This window comes from Macaca nemestrina, chromosome 8 (genome assembly GCF_043159975.1).
Source record: "Macaca nemestrina isolate mMacNem1 chromosome 8, mMacNem.hap1, whole genome shotgun sequence".
Classification (NCBI taxonomy): Eukaryota; Metazoa; Chordata; class Mammalia; order Primates; family Cercopithecidae; genus Macaca; species Macaca nemestrina.
In genome coordinates, this window is record NC_092132.1 from 7779687 (window position 1) to 7802667 (window position 22981).

General features: G+C 34.9%; 1 long non-coding RNA gene across 3 annotated transcripts in view; it reads right to left on the minus strand.

Annotated features, from left to right (window-relative positions):
• Positions 1-371: 371 nt before the first annotated feature.
• Positions 372-22981, minus strand: part of LOC105488267 (uncharacterized) — a 30883-nt gene continuing 8273 nt past the window's right edge. For 2 of the 3 annotated variants that reach the window (XR_011606689.1, XR_011606691.1), the window contains 5 exons: positions 19040-19110; positions 10107-10215; positions 7063-7120; positions 5943-6041; positions 372-969 (listed from right to left, as the gene is read on the minus strand). This is a non-coding gene — a long non-coding RNA (uncharacterized lncRNA). Of the gene's footprint in view, positions 970-3415; positions 3715-5942; positions 6042-7062; positions 7121-10106; positions 10216-19039; positions 19111-22981 lie in introns of those variants that run through there. The other variant, XR_011606690.1, reaches the window with a different exon arrangement.

The following is a 22981-nucleotide window of genomic DNA, read 5'->3' on the forward strand; positions in this document are numbered from 1 at the left end:
TTTGTGGATGATTTATCATGGATATTATGAACATGAATTTTTTTTTTTTTTTTTTTTTTTTTTTTTTTTTTTTTTTTTTTTTTGAGACGGAGTCTAGCTCTGTTGCCCAGGCTGGAGTGCAGTGGCCAGATCTCAGCTCACTGCAAGCTCCGCCTCCCGGGTTTACGCCATTCTCCTGGCTCAGCCTCCCGAGTAGCTGGGACTACAGGCGCCTGCCACCTCGCCCGGCTAGTTTTTTGTATTTTTTAGTAGAGACAGGGTTTCACCGTGTTAACCAGGATGGTCTTGATCTGCTGACCTTGTGATCCGCCCGTCTCAGCCTCCCAAAGTGCTAGGATTACAGGCTTGAGCCACCGCGCCCGGCCGAACATGAATTATTAAACTATGTTATATGCTAGTTCTACATAGTGGTAAAACCTTACTCCAAATGGCCTTCATTCTTATCTCCATAACTCTTGCAATTTCTTTCATAAAAATGGTTTCAAAAAAAATGGCCTTACTGATGGCCACATGCTATTCTCAATTCTGTTCTTACATCTTCTTCCTCTCATGTAATGTCCTTTCTTCAGATGCATTGCTTAGAATCAAAGTCTGTATCTCTTCATCTTAGTATTTAAGGGTACAGGGCTGGATAATAACTAAGTGACAAGTAAATATTAAATAATTAGTGATTACTAAGGCCAGATAATCAAACTTTCTGTAATTATAGCAAAACAGGCTTTTAGCGAGAATCCAAAGGGTACAAGCAAAGTAATTGCACTTTGCCAGAAGTTACAGTTTTAGATATATTTTTGTGCTTTATTTTATCTTATTTCATTTCATTTATTTTAGATCCATACTCATGGGGTCACTTCCCAAAGTTCAAAATAATCTTAGGTTTAACCCTAAGGTAGTTAACTAGTTACTTTTTTTCTCTTTTTAAATGATCCAATAGAGTCTTCAAAGTTATTCCTAAGACAGCAAAATTCCCTGAAAGAGAAAATATAGTATATCAAGTACTGATGACATTATTCAGTGGAATTAAAGTGACATTTCCTTGGAAGCTATATGTTTCTTAAGTCATATTTTAAATGAATCTTTTCAAATTTCGTATTTCACATGCTCTGTCCAAAATTTTTACATACAAAATGAAGAATAAATACCACTTTAACAATTACTTCAGCTTCCATTCAAATGAAAGAAAAACTTGTAAAGGAAAAACAAAGAAATCTTACTGTTTTGGAGTTAATTTTTCTCAAACATTAATTACTCCCTAAGGCACTAATTCAACTTTGTTGTGTGTCATGATATTAATTTTGCCAGTAGCCCTGAACAGTATAACAAATGTTGGCTCCTTTCTTGTATAGAAGGGATAAAATGGATGTCCATCTCTTCCTCTATAGCTCCGGAAGTTGGACAAGGGAATGTAACTAACTAGTCTAAGGTGTGTTGGATGTGATGGTGCTATTTTAGTGTTTTTGGTGTGTTTTGATTCTGCCTTCTGCCATTTTATTAAAAATAATTGGAACAAAGTCATCCACCAATCTGCAGTTGCATCTTACTTTGATAATGAAACTTACAAATAATACTATAACGTTAATAATTAAGATTAAGCATAATATGTTGGAAATTCTCATCTCATTCCCTCATTTTAAGACTGACTTATTTTGGATTACTCTGGAAGAGAATACAAGGATTAATGAGGGCAAGGGGAGTACAAAGAGAGAAGTACTTTTTCTCTCTCTGAGGAAGAGCTTGTTAAATGTAATTGCTACTGAAGGAATGATTAGCTAAAAAAAAAAATAGCAGAACCACAAACAATAACAGAGTCAGCAGACTTCTTTGGTGCTGCTATACAGTTATGCCATGGGCTCTATGAAATTTAACGTCTGAAGAAATCTTTAAATCTGGTAGTACAAATAATCTAAATTGCTTCTTTCTGAATATGTTTTTGGCTATCTAGGTATTTTGTATTTACACATATATATTCTAATCAGCTCAGAACTTAAAAAAAGACAGATGGCATTTGATTAGGGTTGCATTAAGTCTATACATCCACTTTGAGAGAATCAACATCTTAAAAATATTGAGTCTTTCACAATGACATGTCTATTATTTAGGTCTTTCTTAATTTCTCTCAGAATTACTTGTAGTTTTCATGGTATATATATTGCAAATGTTTGTTAAGTTTATTCCTTGGTATTCATTGTTTTGTAATGCTATTGTGAGTGATATTTTAAGTTTAGTTTTCCAATTGTTTGTTACAATCATTATGCAATTGATTTTTATTGTTAAAATTTATATTTTGACCTTGACAAATTTAAGGGATGTTTTTATTTCTAGTATTATATTTTTGAATTTATTTCTAGTTTTCACAAACATAATCATCTCATATGTTAAAAATAGGAGATTTTTGTCTATGGTTTCAAAATATAATCATTTAGTTTCCTATTTTCGCTTATTGAAATGATTAGGTGCTACATTATAGTATTTAGCAGAAGTATTATATAGGTAGGATGGAGGAGGGAAAAACAAAGTGTGAGAGAAAATGAGCGGGAGTAACCAAAACTTTTAAATCATGTTCTAGAAAGAGACATTCTAATAAAACATTGACGGTGAGGAACATAAATCACTAGAAATATTGAGAAGCTTAAATAAGTATATAAGAACACTATACATAATTTAATCTAGAAAAAATGTAAAAGATGTGTTTCAAAGCAAAAATTGTCAATATTGATTTGGCAATAGGCTGAAAATCTAGAGATTGATTAAAAAAACACAAATTGGAAAGAGTCTTAGAAATTTTTACAAGAAAATTTTTCCAAATCTTCAAGAAAAATAAAATATTCGGGTTAAAAATAAAATATTAGTCCAGAATAGAGAAAAGGAAAGTTTTTCACCTCATTTTACAAGGTTACCAGAATATTTAGACCAAATCTGGCATTCAAAAGGACCAAATGATTATACTTATATTTTTAATTTATATATAACATAAAATAATAAAACAATACAATTTAATAACAATCTCTCCTAGGCCTCTCCCCTAGCTGCTGGTGATTTGCTGTTGTTTGCTCGGTTTATCTCAACAAAATACAGGATATCAAGTGTCTTAAAGAACGTAAATTGGCTGGGCACGGTGGCTCACGCCTGTAATCCCATCACCTTAGGGGGCTGAGGTGGGCGGATCACTTGAGGCGAGGAGTTTGAGACCAGCCTGGCCAACATAGTGAAAACCCATCTTTACTGAAAAACACAAAAATTAGCTGGGTGTGGTGGCGTGTGCCTGTAGTCCTAGCTGCTTGGAAGGCTGAGGCACAAGAATCGCTTGACTATGGGAGGCAGAGATTGCAGCAATTGGTGATCCTGCCAGTTGCACTGCACCCCAGCTTGGGCAACAGAGCAAGACTCTGTCTCAAAATAAATAAATAAATAAATAAGTAGATAAATAAATAAAAAAATTTATTGTCTGACGGCTCTAGAGGTTGAGATCAAGGTGTTGGAGTAGATAAATAAATAATAGAAATTTATTGTCTGGCAGCTCTAGAGGTTGAGATCAAGGTGTTGGCAGCGTTGGTTCCTCCTGAAAGCTGCCAGGAAGCATCTCTCCCAGGCCTCTCTGCTGGCTGCTAGTGATTTGCTGGAAAGCATTCACATTCCTTAGCTTGTAAAATCTTCACCACAACCTCTGCCTTTATCTTCACATGGATTTCATGTTTCTTGTGTCCAAATGTCCCCCTTTGAGAAAGACACCAGTCATACTACAAGTAAGGTCCACTCTCCTCCAGTACCACCTCACTTTAAATAATTTGCATCTGCAATTACCCTATTTCCAAGTAAAATCAAATCCTGAAGTGGGTGGTTAGGACGAGACACCACTCAACCCACAACAGATGCAAACTAATTTTCTATCACTTGATTAATTTTGACTTTGTCCACTTATTTATATATATATTATATATGTAGACACAGCAATTTATAAGACTATTGAATATTATATAATATAGTACTTTATAAAATTTCAGACACAAAATATTAATAACAGTATATTCAATAATGCAATAGCTCATGAATAATTATATAATAGTAACTAACCAGCAAATAAATGATGCAAGCCTCACCAAGAAACATTATGATATAATTTCCTTTCAAAAGTGGGTTATAGCATCATCTGTGTATGCCAGGGTATTTAAACCTTGACCTTTTAGAATTGGTAGCTACACTTCTCTTGCCATGACCCTGTATCATCTCAGAAGCATTTTCAAAAATGTATTTATCATAGAAATGTAAAATTAAAATTATTTTCCAACTGTGTCAATTTAACAAATCAAAATGGAATTTAAATAGGTTTTTAAAGAAAGATAAAGGTTCCCAAACATAAAATGGATTCCCGTTGTTCGTATTTGTTCATATCAGCATCAATCTCAGAACACCATGATTATTTCACACTACGGGGAAATCCAGGGCAGGATTAGTATTTTTATTCCTTAGCACATGTCAATAAATTAGTAAACAATTGCTACATGAATAATTAATGAACGAAAGACCTACATTCTGACAGTTCATGTTTTGAAAACTTGTTGTTTCACAATAACATTTAATAATCTTGGCTGGTTTTGAAGATATTTGGTACACTGCCACCAAAATGAGTCATAGAGGTTAATTTTTAATTTATGGTCTGGCAGCCATGTTGGAGAAACATATTGAATGAATACATTGACTCATAAACAAATTTACAGTTTACTTTGTTGTGTTCTGACTGGATTCAATAGTGGTCGCTCACTCCTGGAACAGATGATGGCCCTGTGTGTACTCGATAGGTAACAATGCTCTCGTAGCACTTCAGTTATAAGGATTACCCTTTTGTCCCCTATAATGATAACGAGCTAAATGCTTTGATAATGAGATTCTTAGTCAATAGCATTGATCTTAATGTTTATAGTGTTCTTTTTCCCAGAACACATTGCAAGTTATATGAAGGGACGGCTACATCCAACATAAAAAAGCTAATTAGCTCATATTGGTTATCACTGTGGGGACTTGGGGTTGAGAATTTTTTTTCCTGTGACTCTTAGGCCAAGCTATCTATTGCAATGAAGTAGGGAGCTTTCAATAAGTAATAAGTACTGGTGCTTGTACTTTAACATATTAAAATGATTCCCCAATTGTGGTTTCCTGAAAGTCAGCATCAACATCAACTGAAAACTTGCTAGAAATAGAAATTCTCCATAACTGAATCAGAAACTTAAGGGTAAGTCCCCAAAAATCTGCTTACCATGCCATTCCAGTAGTTCTACTAGAGTCTTAGAATCATTTGATAAGACAGATCACTAGGCTCGAGAGGCAACAGAAGTATCTGAACCATCTTAATAGTGAATATATAAGTGTTGTAGTAAATACATATTTTTCTGTAAATCCAAAAATGCCTATATATATATAACTAAAATATATATTTATATTTTCACATACACATATATATTCTTATTATCCAGTGATATACATTGTTAGTATTTTGGTGAATTATATGAATTATTATATTATAGTAAATTGCAGTTTAATTATAATAATATTAGATGGTAACCAGATGTGCTATTAAAAATAAATTGGAAATGAAAACAATTTGGGTAATATTAATATGGTACAATGATTAAAAGTCAGATTCCTGACTTAGGTAATCTATAGGCAAATTCTTAGAAAAAAAAAGAGAAAAAGCTGAAAACTGAGTGTCTCAGAGTCTTACTATCCGAACGTTATTATTGAAAAATATGTGACAAATATGAGTCTGCTCTGATATGAAAGGAGCTTGGAAGTCATTCCTCCTTTTTTCTCATAATAAAAAGCTGAAAAATCTGTAAACAAATTAATTTTCTTGGTTCATCAGAAAAGTGAGGTCACCAGGCAAATCATGACCCCCAAATGGTGGAGCCACAGGAGAATCCAGGGAGTTGCAGCCAAGATCTGCTTACCAGAGGGAGAAGTTCCTTGAAGACACAGTATTAGGGGATGGAGAATCCTCTATACATCCATACTTTCATGGGAGGATATAACAAAGATCTCTTTGTGGACTGGAGGAAACAGTCATTATTAAATATATTCAGAGTCACGTCTATAACAAAGCCTACTCTTCAGGGGAAAGGAATTTGCCAAAATACTATCCAAACTAGGGGAAGAAAACTCCTCCTCACTTACCCCTTTCTAGGCTTTCTTTATCACCTAGGAGCCCTACATTCATATAAATCCCTGTATATAAAGATTCATAACTTTTTAAAGTAGTGTTTCAAAAGTGAATGTCACCAATATGACTTTCAGTAGATATATATGTAAACAAAATGTCTTACATTTATATGCAATTGATTACTTTTCAGCAATAAAAAGTAGTGAACTATCAAGTCATGCAAAAACATGGACTAATCTAATCTTAAATGCATAGTTTAAGTGAAAGAACCCGATCTGAAGAGGCTACATAATGCATGATTTCATTTATAGGACATAAAGTGGAAAACCATCGATAGTAAAGAGGTTGCCAAGTGTTTGTGGAGAGAGTAGAATAGCTAGAGCACAGGAAACTTTTAAGGGCATTGAAGCTATTCTGTATGATAATGTAGTGGAAGATACATGACACCATGCATTTGTCAAAATCCATAGAAGTGTGCAGAACTTACTATAACATTTAGGCATACTTTGATGTATGAAATTTTGTAAGTCATTTAGGAGGATGGAGTCATTGAGGATGGAGGGATGAGCCCATACTTTAATAAAATAATCTGTTATTATAAACATATGGAATTACTAAAATGGAGAGGAAAAAAGGTCTAATTTTGAAAAAGAGTGGAGTCTGCAAGATTAAAAGTAAAAGGAACTGTATATAAGTATTGTACTCTAGTTAATAAAGTTGATTCCCTGTGTGGGGAGGGCAAGGATTTACAATTTTGAAACCGCTATACAAGTTTACATCAATTGAACAATTAGGTAAGTGAACGTCAAGAGGTGAGATCTTGACAAATCCCAAAGGAGAGACATCCTACAAAATGCCTTATTAATACTCCTCAAAACTATCAAGTTCATCAAAAACAAGGAAAGTCTTACAAGTGGCCACTATCAAAAGGAGTCGAAGGCAGCATGACACCTACATGTAATGTGGTACCTGGAAGGGATAATAAAAAAGAAACATATAAGTGAATACTGAGAAAATCTGGAAAAGCATAGACTTTAGTTACTGATAATGTTTTTTTACAATGCTGATGCTTCCATTACACTTCAGTTCATAGCGAGTAAATTGTGAGTTTTTATCAGTTTCTGAACAAATAGAGACCATAACCATTCATTAATTCATCCATTTACCATTTAATTAACACATACTGAATACTGCTTATATATGTGAATACCAGCTAGCAGAGAAAGGTAAGTTGACAACATCTACAGCACATCATGTCACTCAGTCACAGATGGATATGAAAAGATTATTGGTGTACAAAAAATGGAAATACATGTTTTAGAACACTGTTACACTGAGAGATTTGTGGATCTCTGGGTTGCTATGTCATATGGCTATTGTTAACAAAAATCAGTTTTGAGTTATTGTGGCTATCAAGCTGACAAAGGGAGGCAATGTACTCTTCAAAAGAGAGATGTCCCCAGATTCTGGCAGAAGGCTGGGGTTAGATAAAAAATACTCCCAGAAAATAAGATAATTAGGGGTTTGTGAAAATAAGTTAGAGGATTACTCCCCCACTTTATTGTGGTAAAATTGACAATAAAAATTTATATGTAAGATGTACAACTTGATATATTGTGTGTATATATATATATAAAATATTCACAGTAGAGCTAATTAACATATCTATCACCTCACATACTAAGCTTTTTCTCTTTTTGGTAAGAGCACTTAAAGTCTAACTTGTAAGAAAATTTTAATTACACACTACAGTATTGCTAAGTATAGTCACCATGTTACACATTAAATTTCCAGAATTTATTTATCTTGCATGACTTAAACTTTGGACCCCTCAGTTAACATCTCCCCATATCCTCCTCCACCCAGCCCATGGAAACCATCATTCTACTGTCTGTTTCTATGAGTCTGTCATTTTTATATTCTACATGTAAGTGGGATTGCAAAGTATTTGTCTTTCTGTGCCTGTCTTATTTTACATAGCATAATGTCCTCCAGATTCATCTATGTTGTTTCAAATGGCAGGATTTTTTTTTTCTAAGACTGAATGGTAATCCACTGCATATATACATACATCTATATATAGATAGATAGATAATATCTATCTATCCATCTATCTATCTAGCTAGCTAGCTATCTATGCCACATTGTGTTTATCCATTCGTCTTCCAATGGATATTTAGATTATTTTCATATCTTGACTATTGTGAATAGTGCTGCCATGAACATGAGAGTGCAGGTATCTCTGCTATGCCAATTTCATTTGCTTTGGATATATACCTAGAAGTGTGATTACTGGATTATAAAGTAGTTCTATTTTTAAGGTTTTGAGAAACTATACTTAACAATACTGTTTTCCATAATGACTGTAGCAACGTTTACTCCTACTAATGATGTACAAGTGTTTCCTTTCATCCACGTCTTATCTCCATGGCATTTGCTACCTTTCACCCTTTTGATAATATCTATTCTAACAGGTGTGAGGTGATATCTCATTGTTTTAATTTGCATATCTTTGATATGTTATTAAAGAGTACAGCAGAAATATGTTGCTCTAGTTGGCCGGGCGCGGTGGCTCAAGCCTGTAATCCCAGCACTTTGGGAGGCCGAGACGGGCGGATCACGAGGCCAGGAGATCGAGAGACGATCCCGGCTAACACGGTGAAACCCCGTCTCTACTAAAAAATACAAAAAAACTAGCCGGGCAAGGTGGCGGGCGCCTGTAGTCCCAGCTACTCGGGAGGCTGAGGCAGGAGAAAGGCGTAAACCCGGGAGGCGGAGCTTGCAGTGAGCTGAGATCCGGCCACTGCACTCCAGCCTGGGTGACAGAGCAAGACTCCGTCTCAAAAAAAAAAAAAAAAAAAAAAAAAAAAAAAAAAAAAAAAAAAAATTTAATTAGTTATTAATAAATACGTAAAATACATAAATACAGTGTATATTAAGTTGAAAAGGGACTTTCTTGTCCCCTTTATAGACACGTTTCTACTCTCCTGTATTAAGCACGACTTTGAGTTTCATATGTATGTTTCTACACTTTTTAATTAGTGTTCAAACTTTCATATAATTATACATACATGCACATATATGTATATGTGTATAGATATATGTGCTTGAATCTGATGCATGCATACATACTACATTTTATATAACAATTCTACCCCAACGTCTGAACACCAGCAATATTAACATCACCTGGGAAATTCTTAGAAGTGCAAATTTTTAGATTCTACTTGAGAGTTTTATTCTCCATGTTACAGGTAATTCTTAAGCACACTAAAGTTTGAGAAACATGTATGCATATATATATATATATCATGGAAAAATGAGTAAGTACATGTATTTTGTGTGTATGTATGTAATTTTATACTAGTACAATTTTATGTATTAATTTACCGCTTGTTTAACTTAAAGTAAACCAATATACCTCTCCATAAAAACACACATAGATCTGTTTCTCTAGAGCTGCATGATGTGCAAATAAATGGGCATTATAAATTTATTTCATAGACATATTTTTTCTTTTTCTTATTACTGTTTTATCATTACAAACAGTGTTGGCAATATGCAACTTGGCTTATATTCACCATCACATTTTCATTAAGAAATAGTATAGAATTTTGGGAAATGGTCTCATTTTTGGAGTTATGTAGACTGTGAGAACTCTGGTTTAATTTCTTATATGAGAGTATCACAGAGAAATTTTGAGAATGGAATAGAACATATGTGTAATACTTCAGTGCTGTGCCTGGCACCCAATGTTTCTAATAATATAAATTGAGACATCGTGACATGCAGGGTGCAAAGATATGTTGGGGTAATTTATATCAAAATATGCACCATGTATAAGTATATGGACATAACTGCACACATGATATGGATAACAACTTTCAAAAAGAATCACCTTTGGACTATCACATTTTCCTTCCTCACCACAATTCCATCACAAATAATCAATTACCTGAACTCTCTTTTCAGTAAGATGTCTTTCTAATCCAGATGCCCATCTGCTGTTGGGTCAAGTCTATTGACTTTTTACTGGTCAAATACATCAGAACATGTTTAATGCCCTAGGGGAACAAAAATGAATAAGTGAAAAAAAATTTCTTTTGTCTTGCAACAGACGGATTTTTGGTCTGTATGTTGGAATGACTTTGCCAAAAAAGATAATGTTCCATTTTGTCCTACCCTACCCAAATACAATTAGCAAAAACACTTCTCATATCTTTGTAAGTAGAATATTACCCACTGGGCATTTAAAAGGTAGTAAACACAGATATTGGAAAAGCTCAGCAGTATAGATAATTTTCACAATTAATCATTAGATGTTCTGCTTTACTCATAGGGCTTCAGGAAGGACTGCGTGAAGTAATTGTTATCAAGCGTTGTATCGTGGGAAATATATTTAATGAAAACACATTCTGATTTTTTAGCAAGTGCCATTTGTAGTAGTTTTATTCCAAAAAGTGTCATCCTTGTACATCATGAGTGAGCTACTAATTATCAAAATGTACATCACAATGCTTGTATTCATTTTCTAGGGCTTCTGTAACAAACTACCACAGAAGCAGCAGCTCAAACAACAGAAATGTATTTTCTCAGACTTCTGGAGGCTAGATGTCCAAGACCAGGTACTCGCTGGTTTGGTTTATCCTTGGCCTCTCTCCTGGGCTGATAGATGGCTGGCTCCCCGCTGTGTTTTATTCTGGATGTTCTTCTATGCCTACACGTCACTGATGTCTTTACATAGTTCCAGATTTTCTCTTCTGAGAGGTACACCAGCCATATTAGATTAATGTCCACACTATTGATCTCATTTTCATTTAATCATTTCTCTAAAAGTCCTTTTCCCAAATATAGTCATTTTCTGAGGTGCTGGAGGTTAGGGTTTCAACATGTGAATTTTGTGAAGACACTATCCCATAACAATGATAATTTTAATAATTAAAATGATGGAGATGTTCTAAATATTCAATAAAATCTGAATGACTAAATGCTTATATTATACCTACAGATTAAATGTTATAAAACCATCATATATGAGATAATTTGTTTTATGGTGAGTGCACTTCAATGGCTATGTAATACTACATCATATACGGATGCCAGTTGGAATTTAAATGATATTATTAACATAGAAAAATGCTCCAGCCAACACTTCCTTGAGTGAAAATAAGCAATATGAACACTTCCATCTAAAGAATGTCATAATTATGTAAAGAGAAGTATACAAAGAAGGGTCCTTAACTAGAAATAATAATTATGCAGTATAATTATTTTTATTTCTTTTCAAATTTGTCTATCTTGCAGAATATCTATAATGAGTTTGTATTAATTTTGTAAGGAGGAAATTATGCTAGACCCTTAAAACAATATAATAAAATTCCTTAATTAAAACAGGAATGAGAATTGTTTAAAGAAAATAGATCACTTGTGGAGGTCCTTTAGGGTCAGCTGTGGTCTTAGACACTGCTGCCTGAGAGAAACGGGAAGGAAAAAATTGTGCTTTCAGTCTGTAGCATACCTCTGAACATATATACAAGTGTTTTAGTAAATATATATTCTTATATATTTTTCTCCTGATTTATAACTATTTTCCCTGCCAAGAAATGAAAACTGGATGTTAGTGAAAATGATGGATAAGGAACTTCAAATTCTTCCCCTCCACAAAAACAATTAAACACTGGAAAGCTGTCAGAATCAACTTTTCTGAATTCTGGAAATGAACCAAAGGCTTGCAGCCACCCAAAGAAACACTTGATCATTACAAAAAGCTAATTTTTGGTAATAACGGTCAACTTCGTGTCATTGCAACTTACCCCAGCCCTATCCTCCATAATCCAGTAAGAAAACTTGTTCATTACAGAAGGTTAATTTTTGGTAATAACGGTCAACTTCGTGCCATTTTAACTTACCCTAGCCCTATCCTCTACAATCCAGTAAGAAACACTTGTTCATTATAAAAGGCTAATTTTTGGTGATAACAGTACATTTTGTGCGACTTTAACTTACCCTAGCCCTATGTTCCACAAGCCAGTATTCCCTGTAGGATACACAGATGAAAAGACCTTATTCATAAATAGTTATAATTAATTATTTTTTTTTTTTACCTGGCTTGTGGCTCCCTTATACACTGGCTCAAATGGATTATCATAATTTTGCTTAACTTGAAATTGGCTTAATGCCAACCACTTCCTAGGTTGGATGGGGAATATTTGTGGAAAACATTTACAGGCTGTTGTCTCAATTGCTGCTGCCTGAGGATTATAGATAACAATACACTAACCAAAAAGCTTAGAAGAAACATCTAGGGAATAAGATATCTCTAACAGGTTTGAAAACCTCTAACATATTCCAGGAATGTAGAATGCTACACACATGCTCAGGAAAGATCTAAAAAGACCCTCTACTCTCACCTCCTACTGATATTGACAGTCTTTGGCAGCAGGAAGTGAAAGATAAGGCAAAGCTGTAAACTGCCCAGTGAATGATGAAGGCATGCCACGACAAACAAACATAGCCTCATGGAAAGACTGGAAGATTTATGGTGCCAGGCATTTAAGAAAAGCTCTCTCCAATATGACCCTGACCACCAAACTAGTGGAACAAAAAATTCAGGGGCCACACACAACAAAGAATATAGACTTAACAGAATTATTTCAAAAAAGTAACTAAACAAAATGAACAACAACAGTAATAAGCAACAACAATAACAGATCCTGAGAAAGAGAAGTAACATGACTTTCAGTGTTATCAAATTATAATATTCAAATTCCAATTTTCAACCCCAAATTGCAAGGGATTAAAAAAGACAGAAAGGATGGTCCATAGATAGGAAAAAATAAATTATAAAGCCTTATGCTTGAACAAGCCCAAATGTTAGAACTTCTAGAGAAAGATTTTAAACCAGTTATTTTAAATATGCTAAATGAACCAGAAACCACACCTCAAGAATTAAGAGAAAGTATGAGAGTAATATTGCAACAAATAGAGAATATCAATAAAGGGATAGAAATTTGTAAAATTACCCAAATAAAAATTCTGAAGCTGAAAAGTAAAACTGATATGAAAATTCACAAGAGGAGCTCAACAGCAGATTTGAGTAAACAGACAAAAGGAATCAGTGAACTTGAGTAGGTCATTTGAGGTAATCCATTCTGCGGAACAGAAAAAATCAAGAATAAAGAAAAATAAAGAGTGCTTAAAAGGCTTTTGGAACACCATGAAGCACAATTACATTCACATATTTGAAGTTCCAGAAGGATGAGAGAAAGTAAGAGAAAACAGGATATTTGAAAGAATAATGACCCAAATTTATCAAATTAGATGCAAAACATCAATCTACACATATAAGAAGCTGAACAAAGTCCAAGTAGGAAAAAAATTAAAGAGAGCCACATGGAATCACATCGTTATTAAACTGTTGAAAACAAGGACAAAAAATCAAGAAAGCAGCAAGAGAGAAGCAATTGTTAGTACAAAAGACTCTCAATAAGATGAACAACATAATTTTCATCAGAAACTATGGAAGCCAAAAAGCAGTGAGGTGACGTACTCTAATTTCTGACAGAAAAATATATGGGAAGCAAAGAATTCTATATTGGACAAAAGTATCCTTCAAAAACGAAGAAGAAATAAAGATATCAACTGATAAAATATAAGAGCTTGTTACTCTAAGGCCTGTTCTCCAACAAATGCTAAACAGAGTCTTGTGGGATGGAAAGAAAGACCATTAGACAATAACTCAAATCAAATTTAAAAAAGAACACTGGAAATATAACTACATAGGTAAATGAAAGACATTATACATGCATTTTTCTTTGTATTTTAAAAATCAAATTTAAAAGACAACTGCATAAAGCAATAATACTTAATTTTAGTCGATGGGCAAACTATGTATAAAAATGCAATCTGTGAAAATGACTGCATAGAATTTAGGAAAAAATATATAAGAACAACATTTTTGTATGCTAATAAATTTAAGTTTGTATTAATCTGTATCAGATTATTATATTTAAAATTTTAATTTTTGTCTCCATAGTAACAACCAAGAAATTATCTAAAGAAATATAGAAAAAGGTATAACGTGATCCATGAGAAAATATGTCTTTAATTTAAAAAGTCAGCAATGGAGGAATTAAAGAACAAGTAAGACATAACACATATAGAAAATATTTAGTAATATTGCAAGACTCACTTCTGCCTTATGGGTAATTATATTAATTATAAATCAACTAAACTCCTTAAATTTAGCAGAATAGATTTAAAATAAAGCATAATTCAACTATACACAGTCTACAAGAGACTCACTTTAAATTCAATTATACAAATAGGGTTAAAGCAAAAATATAAAAAAATTAATTGCAAACAGTACTCAAAAGAGAGCTGAAGTAACTGTGTTATCAGACAAAATAGACATTAAAATAAAAATTGTTGAGTGACAATGAAAGACATTATGACATTATGTAGTGATAAAGTTTCAATTAATCGAGAAGCTATAATAATTATAAACGCATAAGCACCTAAGAACAGATCCCCAAAATGCATAAAACCAAACTGACAGAATAAAAGGTAGACAAATAAACAATTATGGTTGGAGCCTACAATACTTCACTTTCTGTAGAACCACTAGACAGAAAGTCAATGAGGACAAAGAAGATGTGAACAACACCATATACCGACTATTAGGTTGGTGCAAAAGTTATCACGGTTTTTGCCATTACTTTCAAAAGCAATTGGGGCAAAAACTGCAATTACTTTTGCACCAACCTAATAAGTCACAATATGTATATTATATGTAAACAACAATAGGTAAAAAATAATAAAATCCATGTGATCGTTTGAACACACACTAAATGGTCATGTGGCAAAATACAACATGTTTTCATAGTAAAAATACCTAATACACTAGGAACAGAAAAAGGCTTCTTGGCCGGGTGCAGTGGCTCACACATGTAATCCCAGCACTTTGGGATGCCGAGGTGGGTGGATCACTTGAGGTCAGGAGTTTGAGACCAGCCGGGCCAACATGATGAAGCCCCGTCTCTATTAAAAATACAAACACGAGCTGGGGATGGTAGTGCGTGCCTACTTGGGAGTCTGAGGCACAAGAGTCACTTGAACCCAGGCGGTGGAGGCTGTGGTGAGCTGAGATTGCACTACTACACTCCAACCCGGGCGACATGGTGAGACTCTTGTCTCAAAAAAATAAAAGAAAAAGAAAAGAAAAATGAAAAAGATTTTGCAATCTGAAAAAGAACAAAAGAACATTGCGAAAACTCCGTAACAAACGTCATACTTAAATGTGAAAGGCAAAAGTCTTTTTTCTAAGGTCAGGTGTAAGGGAAGTGTGTTTATTCACACTGTTTCTCTTCACATTGCATTGGAGGGTATAACAAAGAAAAAAAAATGAAAAAGCAGAAAAAAGGAATAAAAAATGTTCATTTGCATAGGAAGCAATAATAAAATTATCATTATTTGCAGACGACATTGTCTTATATATGAGAAGGATCTACATCTCTCCCACCAAAGAAAACCAAACAAGACAAAAAGAAACCTATTAGAGCCAATAAATAAGCTTAGCAAAGTTGTAGACTATATATCAACATGAAACATCAGTTGGATTTCTATACGCTAACAAAGAATTATCTGAAAATGACATTGAGAAAACATGGCATACAAAAAATAACATACTTAGAAATGTAACAAATGTGCAAGACATACACTAAAATCTGTAAAACATTATGTGTAATTTGCTTATAATAGAATAAATAGGATTGTGTGTAATAATTTCATAATTATTGTTTTCTTTACTACTTTTTGGGTGATTACCATGTTTGTGAGTTCCAGAAACTAACACCAGACCTGACATTAGGTTGTGTGACAACAAAATATGAAAAGGTCTGAAGACGGAAAAGTCAAAGCCCAAGTAAAATACCAAAAATAGAATGCAAATACAAAATATAAAATGTTTCTAGGTCTCTGATAGTAGTCAGAGAAATCACTTAAATTATGGGCAAGAATCTAGAGATATTAGCAAAATAGGAACTGAATTTCTGAATTTAAGATTGAAACACCTTGGTGTCTCCCCTTCAGTTACATTTTCTCCTCTTACCTCCTCAAACCCCCCAAAATCAATTCAACTCGTAGCTGAAAAGGCCGTCAGATGGACAACCAGGCAGACAGTTTTTGGGCACCTCCCGGAAACTGAATTTCATACTACCATCACAAGGACTTTGCACTGGATTTGACACAATTTGTCATTATTTCCTACATGTCCCACTGATATTGCAACTGGAACAATAAGTCAAATAGATATATTCCAGTATTCCCAAGAATGACCTAAGTTGTATGTCATTCTGAAAAGTTTCTCTAAATAAAGGTTCTCAATCTTAGGACTTCTTTGTCTACACCTTTCTGTTCCATAAAGCATTAATATGAAAGAAAGTAAAAATGCTAAGTATCTTATTTTCTTACTATATTTTCCTGCTAAATGGCTTCAGGGCAGAAATTGCAAATTGCAGAGCTCCCAGATAGGAAATGCCACTCACCCCATCTGTTAATACAACAAGCATAAAGTCCTTGTGCTAGGCTTTGAGGATGCTGTTGCTTTGCAGCGTAAGGACAACTAGCCCATCTGGCCTTAACAGTCGTGTTGCTAGAGCCTCAATTTGAACAGATGGATTCTCGGATTAATAAATTGAAAAGACCAGCTGATACGTTGGCTCAATGTATTTTTATCAACTATAAGGTGGGAAGAGTTGGAAGTAAGTGTGGCAATACTTCTGATCTAATTATTGTCACCTTCAAGGACATAAAAGCTATCAGGAAACAGTGAGAGACTTTGATTCTATATCAAAGGTCAGCAAACCTCCCAAAGGGATAAGACAATTGTTCTGGCTCCTTTGTAAAATGCCATGATACGAATAAAAAAGAGATATTAAGTAGTAAAAAAAAACCAAGAAGCACTTTGTCTATGAAGAAGTACACAACCACGTGAATGGAAGGGTAGAAATAGTTTATCCATTGATATATTGTTTGGTTGACAAATTAATTCATACATTCATTTACTCAACAAATGGTTATTGAATATGAGTCTGCAAATTTGCCTCGAATTTCTTTCTACGCTTATCTCTTATCATGGATAGTTGTACATCTTATATTGTAACAATATTGAACTAATTACAGTTATTGGAAACAATAGTGCCCTTTTCTGTTTCTAAATGGCCAAGTATATATTCATTTGTAATACTCATTTTTCTACACAGGATTTACCAAATCATGTTTAAGATCTTGTTTGAATTTTACATTCATGATATTACCTAAGATTTTTTAAAACAGTTAATGTACATTTTGTTGCATTCTTGCAAACAATCTACAACTTTGCAAGTGAAACTATTCTAGAAAGATGAATAGGCAAGTAAGTTACTTGCGTGCCAAACAAATTCTTACATAGATGTATTAGTCTGTTCTTACATTGCTATAAAGGGCTACCTGACACTGACTAATTTATGAAGAAATGAGGTTTAATTGACTTACAGTTCTGCAGGCTGTACAAGAAGCATGGCTGTGAGCCCTCAGGAAACATGATCATGGCAGAAGGGTGAAGGGGAAGCAAGCATGTCTTCACATGGCAGCAGGAGAAAGAGGGTAAAGGAGGAAATGCTACATACTTTTAAACAACCAGATCTCATGAGAACTCACTCACTTTCAACAGCAAGGGGGAAATCCACCTTCGTGATCCAGTTACCTCTCACCAGGTGCCCCGCTACCAACAATGAGGATTGGAATTCGACATGAGATTTAGGTAGGGACACAGAGCCAAACCATATCAATAAATAATTGGAAAAAAAACACACACACAAGAATTTAGGGTATAAAACTGACCCTGGAGGAAAAAAAAAAAACAAAAAACACAACCATAAAAATGGAATAGAACTTTAAAAGTCAAGTTAGTATCCTTGATGGCTTTCAGAAGGATATTGCATCCCTACAAAAGAGAACTAGAACGCCCAAGAAAGTCGGGGGCAAACATTCAGAGAAAATGAGCAGCTGAGAGAAGATTAGTGGGTTTGGGCCTGGAGGGTGGGAGGAAGGGGCGGAAGGCAGAGCTGAGTTTGAAGCATTTGAGCTAATAAAGTCTCTAACTACCTCCATCACAGGCAAATGATTCACAGCCCCTCTACCTTCCAAGCCCATTAATGCCCTGTTTAAAATATCCGGGAGATGGATTACTGTACTAACTACTTTGCACACTGGATTTACAGGGAGGATTTAGTGAAATACTACCTCTTCCAGTAAATCACACTATGAATATTGATTGTGGTGCCCTCTACTTATCTGAAAGTTTTATGTGGATTATAAAAAAACAAAAACAAAAAAACAAAAAAACTACGCAGTGACTGTTTCAGTGGAAGGATTTGGAAGGGAAGGATGTTGTCGAGAAAACAAATCTATGGACATGTTCTAAAATATGCAATGCCAGTGTTTATGGCGTGAGGAATGAGTATATAACACAGCGCTGCTGATTGGGACCAATTTAGTAGATGCTCTACAAGTGCTAAACTGCCTTAAATCAATAGTTTGCAAGACAGCAGAAGGTTGGGCGTGATAAGTCATCATCTTAATGAAATATGGATTATTCCAAAACTATTAAACAAGTGGTTGGTGTCAAGAAAATTGTTCACTTTTCAGAACTAAACAACCATCTATTTCAGAGCAGAGAAATCAATAGACATCTGTGACTTGCCATGTAGCTTGAATATATAAATATATATATGGTTAAAATATCTCATTGACAGCTGGCTGGGTTATATGCTCTTCATTGTTATTTAATTTCTGAAAAATAATTTTATATAGAGTTTGCTGAAGGAAAGGATAGAAGAAAATACTCACCATCTCCCACATCTTTATTTTTCTTCTCCTTTCTTTTCTCCTCTTTTTCTTTGCTGGCTTTTATGGAGCATCTGTTATGTGATTATGGATACTGTCCTTAGTTACTTGTCCAGATTATTTTAGATAGTATTTAAAACAATACTGAGAAATGGAAATTATTACCCTATTTTTCTACCTAAGGAATAGATGTGACGGTAAATGATCCCTAGGTCTCTAGCTAATGTACAGCAGATCTTGGGAATTCTTGGCTTCCATGATCATGTAAGTTAATTCCCATAACAAATTTCCTCTTTCCGTTTCTCTGGAGAATTATAACTAGTACAAGAGAGTTGGAGAACAATTATGTAATCTGCCTGAAGTTAAATAGTAAGTGTAGAAAGGGCATAAAATTCAGATATTTTAATGAGCTTTGCTTTTTATTGGGAGATCTGGTGAACATAAAATCAATCTTTACATAGAAACCAAATGACCTTATGGTGTAAAAATTCCTCTTTGCAGGTCCCCCTTCTTTTACGTGGTATAGTGCTGTCCCTTCTTCTGAGAAAAACACTTCCCAAACAGGTATTTCCCCATGTGACCCATCATGAAACAGACTACAGATCTTGGTCAATAATACAGATTCTGCCAACCATCCATGAGTTATTAATATAAGGAAGATTTTTAAGTGGAAGTCTGGAGACTTTCATTTGTTTTGGGGGGGTTCCCATGGCAGTATTAAGGGAAACATTCAAATAACATATATCTCAAGCTACTTGCTGAGATCTACGGATTCTGAAATCTGCTATTGAAGCCTCATATCCTCAAATAAAGGAATAATGAAAAATCCATTCCTTTTCTTTGTCCAAGTGGTCTTTCTTTCCACTCCATTTTATTTCCTTGCTCTCTTCTTATATTACCTTTTTTTAATGCCATAAGTACATTCCTATCCCTCACCATTTTAGTTACATTATAGATACATTTTAACAGGTTTTCATGCATTCTTTGGCATGAATAAATATTCACTAAATATTTATTAAGCGCCTATTTTGTGACAGGTATGGTGCTATTTAATAGTCATGGCAAAATTGTAAGTACATTCTATTATCAACAGCCTTTATAGATGATGAATTAAGATTGTTCCTTGATTTACATTAAGTAGAATATTCAGAACTTGATTGAATTTCTTTTCTTTTCTTTTTTTTTTTTTTTTTTTTTTGAGACAGGGTCTTGCTCTGTCGCTCAGGCTGGAGCACAGTGGCGCTAACTTGGCTCACTGCCATCTCTGCCTACTGGGTTCAAGTGATTCTCCTGCCTCAGCCTCCCAAGTAACTGGGATTACAGGCGCCCGCCACCACACCCAGCTAATTTTTGTATTTTTAGTAGAGACAGGGTTTCACCATGTTGGCCAGGTTGGTCTTGAACTCCTGACCTCAGGTGATCCTTCCGCCTCGGCCTTCCAAAGTGCTGGGATAATAGGTGTGAGTCACAGCTCCCGGCCTGATTTAATTTCTTATGATAGAGAGGTAGAATCTTTCCAAGGTGTTTCATGTATGTCAGTTCACTTGTACTCTTAATAACTTTAATATTTCCCTTCTATAACTAAGTACACATATTAATTTATTCTTTAAAAATATTTTTAAGATGGCTTTTAGTTATTAGGTGCTGAGGATAAAATGATGAGTTTAAAAAATACGTCCACCTTGGTTTCCAAAAGCTATAGTCTTTGGAAGGCGGAGGTGAGATAATCGCTTGGGCCCAGAAATTCAAGATCATCCTGGACAACACAATGAGACCCTGTCTCTAAAAAAAGATAATAATACAAAAATATAAAAAATTCACTGGGTGCAGTGACACGCACTTGTATTCCCAGCTACTCCAGAGGCTAAGATGAGAATATTGCCCCAGCTTCCTGAGCACAAAATATGTACTCAAATATTTACCCAAATAATATATGATTATAAATTATGATTAATGTTATTAAGAAAATTATAAATTGCTACTAGACAACAAAATAGAGAGAGGCTTGTAGGGTGAGCACAATTTCTCTGAAGAAGCAATTTGTCAGGTGATTTTTTTTTTTCTTAGACAGGGTCTCGCTCTGTCATCCAGGCTGGAGTGCAGTGGTGCAATCACAGTTCACTGCAACCTCAACCTCCTAGGCTCATGCAATCTTCCCACCTCAGCTTCCTGTATAGCTGGGTCTACAGGTGCAAGCCACTGCACACAGCAGATGTTTTTATATTTGTATTTTTTATTTTTTGTAGATACAGCATTCTGCTTTGTTGTCCAGGTTGGTCTTGAATTTCTGGGCTCAAGCAATCCTCCTACCTCAGCCTCCCAAGGTGCTGGGATAACAGACATGAGCCGCCGCACCTGCCCTGAGGTGATTCTTGCAACCTGAAAGAGCAAGAATGTGGCAAAATGGGGAAACTTATTCTGTACATCATGAGCAAAAGCCTTGAGTCAGCCAGAGGCCTGGCAGCATGAAGGAAACGAAAGAGAGGCGGAGTGGCTGAGCAGACTAAAAAAAGGGGAAAAGTCAATATTGGGCTACAGAGCTAGAAAGGGCAAAACTATGATAGAGTCTTCAGGCTATGTGAGCATCTAGGTCTGTACACTTGGAAAAAGAGACATGAAAGGATCCTGAATACCAGAATGATGCGTCCAGGCAAGCTGGAGCACAGAAGGCTTGCTCTCCACCCTGTGATACCTCCTCCACTAGCGTGGAATGTCACGTCTCACAACCTTCAGAGTCCTGCCTGTTTGACTTCACACCCACATGCATCTGCTACCTGCTCACCTGAAGATATCACACTGACCTGTGGCATTCCTCGTAAAGTTTCAAAGATAATACAAACTTCATGCACTGTCCCATGAAACGTACGTACCATCTAGTGGGACTAACAAGTATATACACAGATGACTATCCACCTACGTGATCATTAGAAGTCTTGGCTTTTGGAAGAGACTGACTTTATCTCTTTGTCATAATACAGATTAACTAAGCTTGGTAGTTGGGATGACTCCTAGGGCTCAGATTGAGAAAAGGTGTGAGAGAAGCTGGAAGAGTAGGTGAAAATGTGAGTCTAAATAACACGGTGGATGTGTGCAGCAGTAAGGCAAAGATGCCTAAGAGCATGCATCAAAAGACCCAGAGGTGTGAAATGAAGCTGTATTAAAGGGAGGTGTCAGAAAATGACCAGATGATAAATTAGAATGGTAGAAACAAAGGTGGGAAGATATATTTGGCCTTCAAATAGAGCTTGAGGAAGATATTTCTTCCTTTGAGTTGATGGCACAATGGTTGTGGAGGCCGTAATAACACAATTCAAGGTAATGCATGTGATTTGTAAATATTTGGAATCAGTGCTCCCCCACACCGCCCACAGTCCATTGATGGATTGCATAATAATCTTGTAAAAATCTACACCAAATGTTATAAAGTAGGAGCCCCAACCACATTTATCTTCCCTGGAAAACAAATGCTCAATTTTTTATTAAGTAATGAGTGATATAATGCAATTTGCTTCTTTACATTAATTACCAGACTTTCTGAAATAGTTTATGCTGTGCTTTTCCATTGCTTTAGGTGTTGAATTGATTTATTTCTTATCCCCTGCTAAAGTTCTTCATTTAAAAATCATATTTTAGCATTTGTATCTTTTTATTTTTCAAAAATGCGTGTGATTTTTAAAGCATGTAACTCTAAATCCTGTTTCCCATAGTGACATAATGTATATAAAAAGAAAACTAATGAATGAGTGTCCTTTGTACATTATCTATCAATGCATTTGTCCATGGTTTTGATGTATAGAATTTGTTAGCAGTAAAGCACATCTATTTAATGATCAGCCTAAGCTGATCCATGGTGATGTCTTTAAAGTTGGCCGTTAATGTGTGAGAAGTACTAGTATCCTGGTGCTGCCTGTATTTAGCAGTTTTACCTCTTGTGCATTCATTTTG